This window comes from Bufo gargarizans, chromosome 4, assembly GCF_014858855.1.
Source record: "Bufo gargarizans isolate SCDJY-AF-19 chromosome 4, ASM1485885v1, whole genome shotgun sequence".
Classification (NCBI taxonomy): Eukaryota; Metazoa; Chordata; class Amphibia; order Anura; family Bufonidae; genus Bufo; species Bufo gargarizans.
Window position 1 is genome coordinate 101,481,224 of NC_058083.1, and position 12,134 is coordinate 101,493,357.

Consider the following 12,134-nt stretch of genomic DNA (forward strand, 5'->3'; position numbering starts at 1 on the left):
AAACACCCCCTTTCCCAATTTTACATATTAAATATATAAACAATAAATAAATAAACATATTACATATCGCCACATCCCAAAAAGTGGGAGCTATTAAAATATAAAAAAATATGTCCGCTCTGGTGAAGGCCGTAACAGAAATAAAAACCGTGCAATTCGCCATTTTTAGTCACCTTGTCCCCCCAAAGATGTCACTGGATGTGAGAGGTATGTGGTGCTGTATTCTCCTATATGTAGTGCTGGCTCACTACTGTGACCTTGTCTCATCTTCTCCGTCAAGTCCTTTTTTTATTATATGCGGTATATGCGCCTATAGGCGGGCGACTAAATTTTTTTATTTAGGAGCCAATGGCTCCTAGTTATTTCTTTTAGTCTGGAGCACTGCTAGAAGCTCGGTCTACTCACCCTTTGGCAATCCCAGGTCCCGTTGATTGACTGGCGAGTTCTCCTCTTCGTCCAGTAAATCCCGCGCCTGCGCCGTCCAGTTTAGTATTCGGCACAGGGAGTGAAGGACTCACTGCGCCTGCGCTGAATACTAAACGGGATGACATCTGCGCAGTGAGTAAAGCCGGCGCAGGCGCAGTGAGGTAGCCGGCAGCAGGAGCGCGTCCTTCACTCACTGCGCCTGCACCAAATACTAAATGGGACGTCGCAGGCGCGGGATTTACTGGATGAAGAGGAGAACTCAAAAGTCAATCAACCTGGGCGTGCCAAAGGGTGCGTACACCGAGTCTCCTAGAGGCTTATTAGCATATTTTAAAAGTCTTTATTTTAAGAGAAGGGCGGCAGGCAGGGAGTTATAAAGCATACTGTTATGTACTGCTGACATCAGCACATCGCTAATGTCAGTCCGCTACATACCGTTATTTTTCATGACAGAAAAAACCCTTTAAGCCTGTATTCCAAATCTTTTGACATGTTACAAAAATTATCTTTTGCAGGCGGCAGATCATGGTGTCTACTAACGATCTGCCAACAGCAAACCACTATACAGCATGGGGACAAGCGATGGCATAGCAATTGCAGCTAGCGAGCAGGCGATTGCCAGGAGGAACTCTTCCCTCCCGACAATCATCTGCCACATCGGCCTGGTTGCCTATCCAAGGGTTGGCTTTTCTCTCAGCTCCCGGACCTAGTGCTCACTCCTCTCTGCTCTTAGATTCGCACACCCTGCACACGGACTGATCTGTCCGAGTCCCTTCTCTTTATATAGAGAAAGTGACAACAGCTCCATCTACTGGTGGCTTTAAATACAGCCTATTAACTTTTTATTTAGCACAAATATGAAATGCAGTCATTACAGGAAAGCACAGCTTTACACCACTTTTTGCAGTGTACCGCTGCAGTGGGACGCTGCATATATATAGGCAGACAGCCCACAGTCCATTAAAGGTGATATTTTGTTACTTACTATGGTCTCTAAGGCTACTTTCACACTTGCGTTGCTGTTTTCCGGTGCGGTTTTGTGCCTGGTCATAAAAACGGATCCGGCACTGAAAACAATGTAAATCAATGGGCGATGGATTTATTTAGGCTCCTAAAACCCCGGATCCATCACCTATTAATTTTTAATGTATTTAGTGACTGATCCGTTTTTTTCTGTTTTGATTTCACACAACTGCATCCTAACGGAACAGATGCAGCCTGATGTGCAAAATCAAAACGGATTCATTTAATTCCTGTATAGAGATCCTCTGCCGGATCTCAATACCGTAATTAACAACGCAAGTGTGAAAGTAGCCTAACTTGTGGCTCTTCAGCTGTTGCAAATACTACAACTCCAATCATTCCCAGAATATGGTTTCACAACACAGGTAGAGCTGTCTCCTGGAGAGTCATGCTGTAATTACACCTTTGGTTCACGACATCTTTGTTACATTGGCTGAGGGCTTGTATTTTACTTTACGTCACCTAATTCCAGTGTGTTCTCCATATTGTCCACCAGGTGTCACTGTTGACCCACCGATTGTTTGCAGAGCCGCTTACAGCGTCACAGTATCCCACATTAAGCCTCATTCACACATCAGTGTTCGGTCAGTGTTTTCCATCGGTGATTGTGAGCCAAAATCAGGATTGGAGCCTCCAGAGGGAAAGATCTGCCCCTGTTCTGTGTTTAGAGCCGCACCTGGTTTTGGCTCAGAATCACTTATGGAAATCACTGACCGAACACTGAAGTGTGAACAAAGCCTTACTCCCATCTCTCATCACTGAGTGCACACAATGTCATTGTCACCCATCACTTATATGCTGTACATATGGATCTTGGAATGAATGACCCTTTCTTATATAGATTTATAAAGGTGTGGCTGCCGATGATAACAAAAAAGGTTGTTTATACTGTACTATAGATTTACAGTGGCTTCAAGCTTGTATATTAGTGCATATTCAGACATAGCAGTCATGTTGGATTCTTTCACTGCAACTCATGGAAAAAACGCAGCATTTTAAGGCAGTTTTGTGGTAGTCACAGTACAAAAATGTGACATGTTGGCTACATCTGATTATACCGTTACAGCCTTCTCCCTCTATACACCGGGTTTTAGCCATTTGTATTTAACGCTTCATTTCTGTATGTTTCTTTAGGTTTTTTTCTACCAAATTTCTATTAAATGCTGTGACACTGTGGGGAGAACATGTCTGTAATATACAGAAGTACAGTATGGGTCCATAAAATTTGATGGAAAGAGTATTATACTTTTCTCATATGTCAAAAAATAGTCTGTAATGGGCCTGGTGCATGGCAAAAGTTGCATCGTCATACCATTTTTTTTTTATTACGTTATTCAATAGCGCGGTCTACTACACTTTTCCATACAAGGGGATCTTTCAACAAAGTATATATATATATATATATATATATATATAATATATGGGAGGAATTTTTTATTGTAGGTGTGTTTAAGGCTACTTTTTAGAGTGGAGTTGTTTTGCGCAAATTTATGGGGTTGGTGCTTGGTTTTATCAATTTTTTTTTCAAGTGTGAGGTGATTTAGTCACTGTCAGGGGGTTGCTAGGCTTGGAGATGTGAATTTTTTTGTGACTTTTTAAAAATGTCTCACATTATAAATGAGACATAAAAGTTTTCTAATCTGTAACCTGACTATCGACTCCACTTGTGAAAGTAGGGAGGCTTATCAAAACTTCAACCAAAAGCTGCAGAAAATGTTGCCCGCGACATCGCTTGCAGCATTTTTATGCCACAAAACTGGCGTAGTAGATATGATAAATGCACCTCTGTGGGGGGTTTTTTGTGTTTTTTTTGTGTTTTTTTTACAATGGCAGCCATTAGGTAAGTGAATATTTTTGGGTTGTATATCCAGAATATAAATCAGCAGTTTTTCCCAAAATTTCCAATCTGTCTGGATTTGTAAGAAAAAAAAATAGTTAATTCAAATAAAGAAGCATTTTAACATATTTTTTTCTTAAGTGTATGTAATGGAAAGCGTTCCTGCACACGACCATATTGTGGAACTGTACTGCTGCATACAAGCTGTGCGGTCAGTAATACCTACCCATAGACTTGCACTGAGCCTTTCATCTACCTCTGTATGCCTCTGATTTCATATGGAGGCTTTGTCTGTTGGATTTCTTATTACTCAAGTGTTCTCCTCCAAAAGGTTTTTTTGGAGAACATGGTGGCACGCCGAGTCCCTACTGCTTTGCAGTATGAGGCCAAGGCTCTGCTGAGGTCTGACGTTCTAGATAATGGTCCAAGAGGCAATTTAGATTTTCTAAGGCCACACAGTACGTAAGGATAAAGTGATAGAATAGGACGGTGTTACAATTTAGATTAGTGATACATCTAATTATCATTAATTATGGATAAATTGGCCGTTTCCTTTCCACAGGACATCATCATTCTTCTCGTTCCAGTGGAATGAGTGGACGCCTGGCCGGAGCAAGCCCCGTATGTGTTACAAGAGTTAATGCATAGATAAGAGGTTTGTCACTACATTCACATGTGCTTTACATTAGCGTTTAATTCAGGGGTTCTTAACCTTTCTCGGCCTGGGACCAGGATTAGGTTTGGCAATTCGCTGTAGGACCCATAGCTCGGTTTTGAATTAATAACGTGTTTCATTTTAATTATCAGACTTTGCTGTTGGCTGCAAGTTGAATATATAATCTTTTCTTAAAGTGTAACTGTAAGGATGTCTTGTATGGAATAATATTGGTTCTTATACACATGGCTTATTGGGTGTGTGACTCATAAGGCATCTCGGTCCTATCTTATTATATGGATCAGTCATCCTTAAAATACTTATAATTGATTTATAGCTCATAAATTAAGATTAATTAGTCATAAAGTAAGATAATATATATATATATATATATATATATATATATCCTACCTAATAAAAGCTCTGTGTGCCTGCGCAGTGTCCGTGCCGATTTTTACATGTGTGGCGTGGGAACCTATCAGCACACAGCGCTCCACACGCCGCCCGCATCGCCCACACCAGCGCGCTGACCAATGAGCAAACGGCGCTACACACGCCCCCCCCCCCCCCGCAACGCCCTCATCAGCGCAAGTCAGCACCGCCATTTCAGTAATTCACACCAGTATCAGCCATATAGAGAGGAAAAGTACAGCCATCTCAGTACTATCAGTCATATAGAGAGGAAGAGCGCCGCCATTTCAGTCAGTCACAGCACTATCAGCCATATAGAGAGGAAGAGCGCCGCCATTTCAGTCAGTCACAGCACATCAGCCACATAGAGAGGAGCCCCTGTCAGCAGTCTGACCTACCAGTCGCTACCAGCAGTCAGTGCCACTAGCCACAGCCACTAGTTAGTGCCAGCAGTCTCAGCCACAGCCACCAGTCTCGTCCACCAGCCACATGCACCAGTCAGAGCCACAGCCATCAGTCAGTGCAAGCAGTATCAGCCAGCACTCTCAGCCACAGCCAGCGGTCAGTGCCAACAGTCTGAGCCACAGCCAACAGTCTCGGCCACCAGCCACAGCCACTAGTCAGTCCCAGAAGTCTCAGCCACAGCCACCGATCAGTGCCAGCAGTCTGAGACACAGCAGCCACCAGTCTCGGCCACTAGCCACAGCCACCAGTGAGTGCCAGCATTCTCAGCTACAGCCAGCACTCAGTGCCAGCAGTCTCAGCCACAAGCCGCAGCCAGGAGTCTCCAGTCTCACCTGCCAATCAGTGCCAGCAGTCTCAGACACAGCCACCAGTCTCGGCCAACAGCTACATGCAGCAGTCAGAGCCACAGCCATCAGTCACAGTGTCAACAGTCTCAGCCATCAGTCAGTGCCAGCAGCCTCAGCCACCAGTCACAGTGCCAGGAGTGTTAGTCACAGCCTCCAGTCAGTGCCAGCAGCCTCAGCCACCAGTCACAGTGCCAGGAGTGTTAGTCACAGCCTCCAGTCAGTGCCACCAGCCACAGCCACCAGTCACAGTGCCAGAAGTCTCAGCCACCAGTCACAGTGCCAGGAGTGTTAGTCACAGCCTCCAGTCAGTGCCAGCCGTCTCAGCCTCCAGTCAGTGCCAGCCGTCTCAGCCGTCAGTCAGTGCCACCAGCCACAGCCACCAGTCACAGTGCCAGAAGTCTCAGCCACCAGTCACAGTGCCAGAAGTCTCAGCCTCCAGTCAGTGCCAGCAGTCTCAGCCTCCAGTCAGTGCCAGCAGTCTCAGCCTCCAGTCAGTGCCAGCAGTCTCAGCCTCCAGTCAGTGCCAGCAGTCTCAGCCACCAGTCAGTGCCAGCAGTCTCAGCCTCCAGTCAGTGCCAGCAGTCTCAGCCTCCAGTCAGTGCCAGAAGTCTCAGCCTCCAGTCAGTGCCAGCCGTCTCAGCCTCCAGTCAGTGCCAGCCGTCTCAGCCTCCAGTCAGTGCCAGCCGTCTCAACCACCAGTCAGTGCCAGCCGTCTCAGCCACCAGTCAGTGCCAGCCGTCTCAGCCACCAGTCAGTGCCAGCCGTCTCAGCCACCAGTCAGTGCCAGCCGTCTCAGCCACCAGTCAGTGCCAGCCGTCTCAGCCACCAGTCAGTGCCAGCCGTCTCAGCCACCAGTCAGTGCCATCCGTCTCAGCCACCAGTCAGTGCCATCCGTCTCAGCCATCAGTCAGTGCCATCCGTCTCAGCCATCAGTCAGTGCCATCCGTCTCAGCCATCAGTCAGTGCCATCCGTCTCAGCCATCAGTCTCAGTCAGTGCCACCAGCCACAGCCACCAAAAAAATAAAAAATAAATTAAATGAATTAATAAATAAAAAAAAAATGAAATACAATGTGGTCAAATTCCCTTGCTATTTAATATAGACTGTTCCTACTAATTTATGCACTTCTGTTCTAGCGTCTGTTATTGTAACAGGCTTAATGTCTAGTATATTTACTGTATATATATATACAGTCATGTGAAAAAATTAGGACACCCTTTGAAAGCATGTGGTTTTTTGTAACATTTTTAATAAAAGGTTATTTCATCTCCGTTTCAACAATACAGAGAGATTAAAGTAATCCAACTAAACAAAGAAAACTGAAGAAAAGTATTTTCAAGATCTTCTGTAAATGTCATTCTACAAAAATGCCTATTCTAACTGAGGAAAAAGATAGGACACCCTCACATGTATTCCCTCTTAAATTGGCTCAGATCTCACACAGGTATATCACACCAGGTGCACATAATTAGTAGATCGTTACTCTGCATGTTGAATGAGGCTTGCCCTATTTAAACCTCAGACATTTAGTTTGGTGTGCTCCTGACTGTTGAAGTGAGAGTGAGCACCATGGTGAGAGCAAAAGAGCTGTCAGAGGACTTCAGAAAAAAGATTGTAGCAGCCTATGAGTCTGGGAAGGGATTTAAAAAGATCTCAAAAGATTTTGAAATCAGCCATTCCACTGTCCGGAAGATAGTCTACAAGTGGAGGGCTTTCAAAACAACTGCCAACATGCCCAGGACTGGTCGCCCCAGCAAGTTCACCCCAAGAGCAGACCGCAAGATGCTAAAAGAGGTCTCCAAAAACCCTAAAGTGTCATCTCGAGAACTACAGCAGGCTCTGGCTACTGTTGATGTAGAAGTACATGCCTCTACAATCAGAAAGAGACTGTACAAGTTTAACTTGCATGGGAGGTGTGCAAGGAGGAAACCTTTGCTTTCCAAGAGAAACATCGAGGCCAGACTGACATTTGCCAGAGATAAAGTTGACAAAGACCAGGACTTCTGGAATAATGTTCTTTGGACAGATGAGTCCAAAATTGAATTATTTGGACACAACAGCAGAGGACATGTTTGGCGTAAACCAAACACAGCATTCCAAGAAAAGAACCTCATACCAACTGTGAAGCATGGAGGTGGAAGTGTCATGGTTTGGGGCTGCTTTGCTGCAGCAGGACCTGGTCAGCTCACCATCATAGAATCCACGATGAATTCTACTGTGTATCAGAAGGTGCTTGAAGAACATGTGAGACCATCAGTTAGAAAATTAAAGCTGAAGCGGAACTGGACCATGCAACATGACAATGACCCAAAACATACTAGTAAATCAACCAAAGATTGGCTGAAAAAGAAGAAATGGAGAGTCCTGGAATGGCCAAGTCAAAGTCCAGATTTGAATCCCATTGAGATGCTGTGGGGTGACTTGAAAAGGGCTGTACGTGCAAGAAACCCCTCAAACATCTCACAGCTGAAAAAGTTCTGCATTGAGGAGTGGGGTAAAATTTCCTCAGACCGATGTCGAAGACTGGTAGATGGCTACAAGAACCGTCTCACTGCAGTTATTTCAGCCAAAGGAGGTAACACTCGCTATTAGGGGCAAGGGTGTCCTATCTTTTTCCTCAGTTAGAATAGGCATTTTTGTAGAATGACATTTACAGAAGATCTTGAAAAGACTTTTCTTCAGTTTTCTTTGTTTAGTTGGATTACTTTAATCTCTCTGTATTGTTGAAACGGAGATGAAATAACCTTTTATTAAAAATGTTACAAAAAACCACATGCTTTCAAAGGGTGTCCTAATTTTTTCACATGACTGTATATATATATATATAGACAAGCAACAGTTGAAGCAGCACTGTGAAAAAATCCAAATATAAGGGAAAAAAATGGGGGCACGCCTCCACGGAGATCAGACTCACCAGTCCACAAAAACAAGCAAGCAGGCAGCACTCGAGTTCAAAAGTGTAGTTTATATATACATATATATATATATATATATATTTATATATACACACACACACACACACACACAGGATGAGGCAAAACTCTGGACCTTTGTAGAAAATTGACTTGTAATGTGTATTAATTGGGAGGAAAGCTGTATTATTTGGTGGAGGACATACTGCGTATTGTGCAATATGGCCACTGGAAATGGCAAATCCTACAGGGCTGTGAAGAATTATCATCTGCAGTTCTTCAGCGTGTTCACAAAGACTGGATGAAACGTTTAACCATGTGCATCCGGCAGAATGGCGCACGCATAGAACACATCATGTGAAGCACTTTGACCTTACTTAACTACTAAACAGGTGAAAACTGACATTTCCAGTGTGCTTCTGAGTAAATTCTCACCTAGACCGATCACATGACCCACTTCCCGTTAGAGAAAACTGAGCTAAATTCAATATGGCGGATGAAAACATTTCCCCCCACCAAATAATGCAGCCTCCCTGCCCAAAAAAAATGTCACCCTTTGGAAGTCAGTTTTCTACAAATTACACACTTTTACCTGACCCCGTATATACATATATATGTGTGTTTAGATATCCCTGGATGCAAGGGTTACATACCCTAAAGATGTCCCTCCTCAGAGGGACATCTCTCAAAAGGGGGTAGGGCCCATTGTGATGATTGCTATAGGGCCCCCTCTCTTCTATGTACTCTGCCTCCTGGACGTAGCCATGACAAGCAGAAGGATAACATTTATCATGTGCGTTGATGGCTGCATTTTGAAAAAAACTTCACGCTATAAAAACTAAATTTACAACAAAGATTTATTTTATTTTAAAACACAACAGTTTTTTCTAATGTGTTTAGATTCAATGTGCACCAGTATTTTACGTTCAGCAGTACACCCAGCCACCAAAGTAGGGAAATGCATGAGTAGTTTTTACTGCGCGGGTTGTGAAACATCACATGTTAAAGGGGTTGCCGTCTGATCAGAGTACATAGCATTAAAAAAACATGTCATAGTCACCGATCCCTCGTTGCTTCCATTCCGACACTTGCTGGTCTCGCCACACAGGAAATGTCTGCTGAGCCAATCACTGGTCTCAATATTGATCCCACCTCAACCAGTGATTTCCTAAAGGAAAGAAAGAAAAGAGAAACAGAGAAAGAGAAAAATGGAGAGAAAGAAAGAGAAGGAGGGAGGGAGGAAGAAAGGAAAGAAGGAGGAAGGAATGAATGTACTTTTCGCAATAGTGAATCTGCACCACTGAGTTTTTATGAATTTTTAGGTGGTTCATTGTTTTTGGCATTTGTGTTGCATGTTTGTTGCTTTTCTGACAAAATTATCCATAAGCTTCTCTATAAAACTTCAAAACTACCAGCAACAACACTTGTACAAATAAAAGAAAATGTCACCAAAAATACTTGTAAAAAAATAACAATAAAAAAAATGAAACATGTCGCTTTAAAACAAAGGGGAAAAATAGTGTATGAAGGAGGCCTTAGAGTGAACTGTAGTCAGGAAATGTAGGTCTGCTGCATATTTTCTACATTTCTCCCCTTCTCAGAATTGAACATCAGGAATGAGGGAAGACAGAGGTCTGGCAGCCATTCTCTTAGCATAAGGGAGGAAGCAATCTCCATCACAATCTAACAGATTTATAAGCTAATTCATGGTCCGTTGCTTTTTATATGTTCGTCCTTTGCTCCACACCACTGACCCCAGCAGAATTATGAGGGTGGCCATCAGCGCTCAAATGATCTAGCTGCTACTCCGATCCTTGCTTCTGTCTACGTCCTTGTCCGACACACCAGAAATGGCTTGAACTGCCTGTAGCGGATCACTCGCCACAGTGGTGGCCAACCTATGCTAGTTATTGGCTAAGTGGCTAGTCCAAGCCGTTTTGAGATTTATGGGCCTGAGACCAGAAGAGGACCAGGAGCAGCAGCAAAACCCTTTTCAAGCCAAGCCCATACTCTGTCCACCTCTCGCGTGTGTCAAATATGTGTTGAATTTTCTGCAGGCATGCAGAGGAGAGAGACTATAAATATGGCCATACGGAATAGATACAGTGAGGAACAGAAGTATTTGAACACTCTGCGATTTTGCCACTTAGAAATCACGGAGGAGTCTGAAATTCACATTGTAGGTGCATTCCCACTCTGAGAGACAGAATAAAAAAAATAAAAAAATAAAAAAAATTCAGGAAATTACATTGTATGATTTTTAAAGAATGTATTTGCCTTGCACTGCTGAACATAAGTATTTGAACACCTGAGAAAATCAGTGTTAATATTTGGTACAGAAGCCTTTGTTTGCAATTACAGAGGTCAAACGTTTCCTGTAGTTCTTGACCAGGTTTGCACACACTGCAACAGGGATTTTGGCCCACTCCTCCACTCCGCATGATGTTACCACCCCAATTCTTCACAGTAGGGATGGTATTCTTGGGATGCAACTCATCCTTCTTTTTCCTCCAAACACGACGAGTGAAGATAAGACCAAAAAGTTCTACTTTGGTCTCATCTGACCACATGACTTTCTCCCATGCCTCCTCTGGATCATCCAGATGGTCATTGGCAAACTTCAGACGGGCCTAGACATGTGATGACTTGAGCAGGGGAACCTTCTGTGCAATGCATGATTTGAAACCATGACAGCGTAGTGTTCTACCGACAGTGATCTTTAAAACTGTGGTCCCAGCTCTCTTCATGTCATTGACCAGCTCCTCCCTTGTAGTTCTGGGCTGATTCCTCACCTTTCGTATCATCAGTGATACCCCACGAGGTGAGATCTTGCATGGAGCCCCAGTCTGAGGGAGACCGTCTTTAGCCTCTTCCATTTTCTAACAATTGCTCCAACAGTTGATCTATTTTCACCAAGCTGCTTGACATTGCCCCGGAGCCCTTTCCAGCCTTGTGGAGGTCCACAATTTTGTCTCTGGTATCTTTTGACAGCTCTTTGGTCTTGCCCATGGTAGTAGTTGGCTTCTGACTGACTGTGGGTGGACAGGGGTCTTTAAATAGCTCAGACAGGTGCTACTAAGTTAGATTAATGAGTGGAGTAGAGGTGGACTTTTTAAAAGCACAGTAACAGGTATTTGAGAGACAGAATTCCTACTGTTTCTCAGGTGTTCAAATACTAATGTTCCGCAGTGCAAGACAAATACATTCTTTAAAAATCATACAATGTGATTTCCTTATTTTTTTATTCTGTCTCTCAGAGTGGGAATGCACCTACAATGTGAATTTTAGACCCCTCCATGATGATTTCTAAGTGGGAGAACTTGCAAAATTGCAGGGTGTTCAAATACTTCTGTTCCTCACGGTAAATGTCAGAAGAACCCAATTTCCATGTGATCAGCCAATTATCTGATGTTTATGGGGGTCTCCCAACTATCCTACAACAGCAGAAGTTCAGAGAGATAAGAATCCGGCTGTTTGATTTGAAATGCTCAATACATTTTTTCTAAGGGAAATAAGCTGCATTTTTCTCCCATCTCGATGTTCAGGACAAATGTGTATGGAGGGGTCTAGAGAGAAAACTGACAATGGCCTACCTGGAAACTGGTATTCTGTAAATACATTAGACTGTCATGAATCTGGCAGATTTTTTTGTCTGATGCTTATAGTCACGTATGAACTCTCTGTCAGTCATCACAATGGATACTTACTTCTTTAGTTAATACTGCATCTTCCTTCCCTTCTCTTCTGATCCGGGATAAATCACAAAGAAGACATCACATAGAAGAGGATTATTACAGGCAATGGGTATGGAATCACTGTGCCAACCAACCGGTTTGACTTTGTGTTACACCTAAGGGCGTTATCATAGCAGTCAACTGGTATCCACCCTGTATACAGGTATCTGGATTTTGCTTCAGGGGAGCAAACCAGGCCACTACCTTCTCTTGGAATAGTGCAGATATGGTTGGCCACTGACACACCGGTGTGAAGCACCAAATTGTCAGGCAATACTCTTAGTCAGAAAACAGGCTCAGGTCAGGGGAAATAGAGTTCGTGCA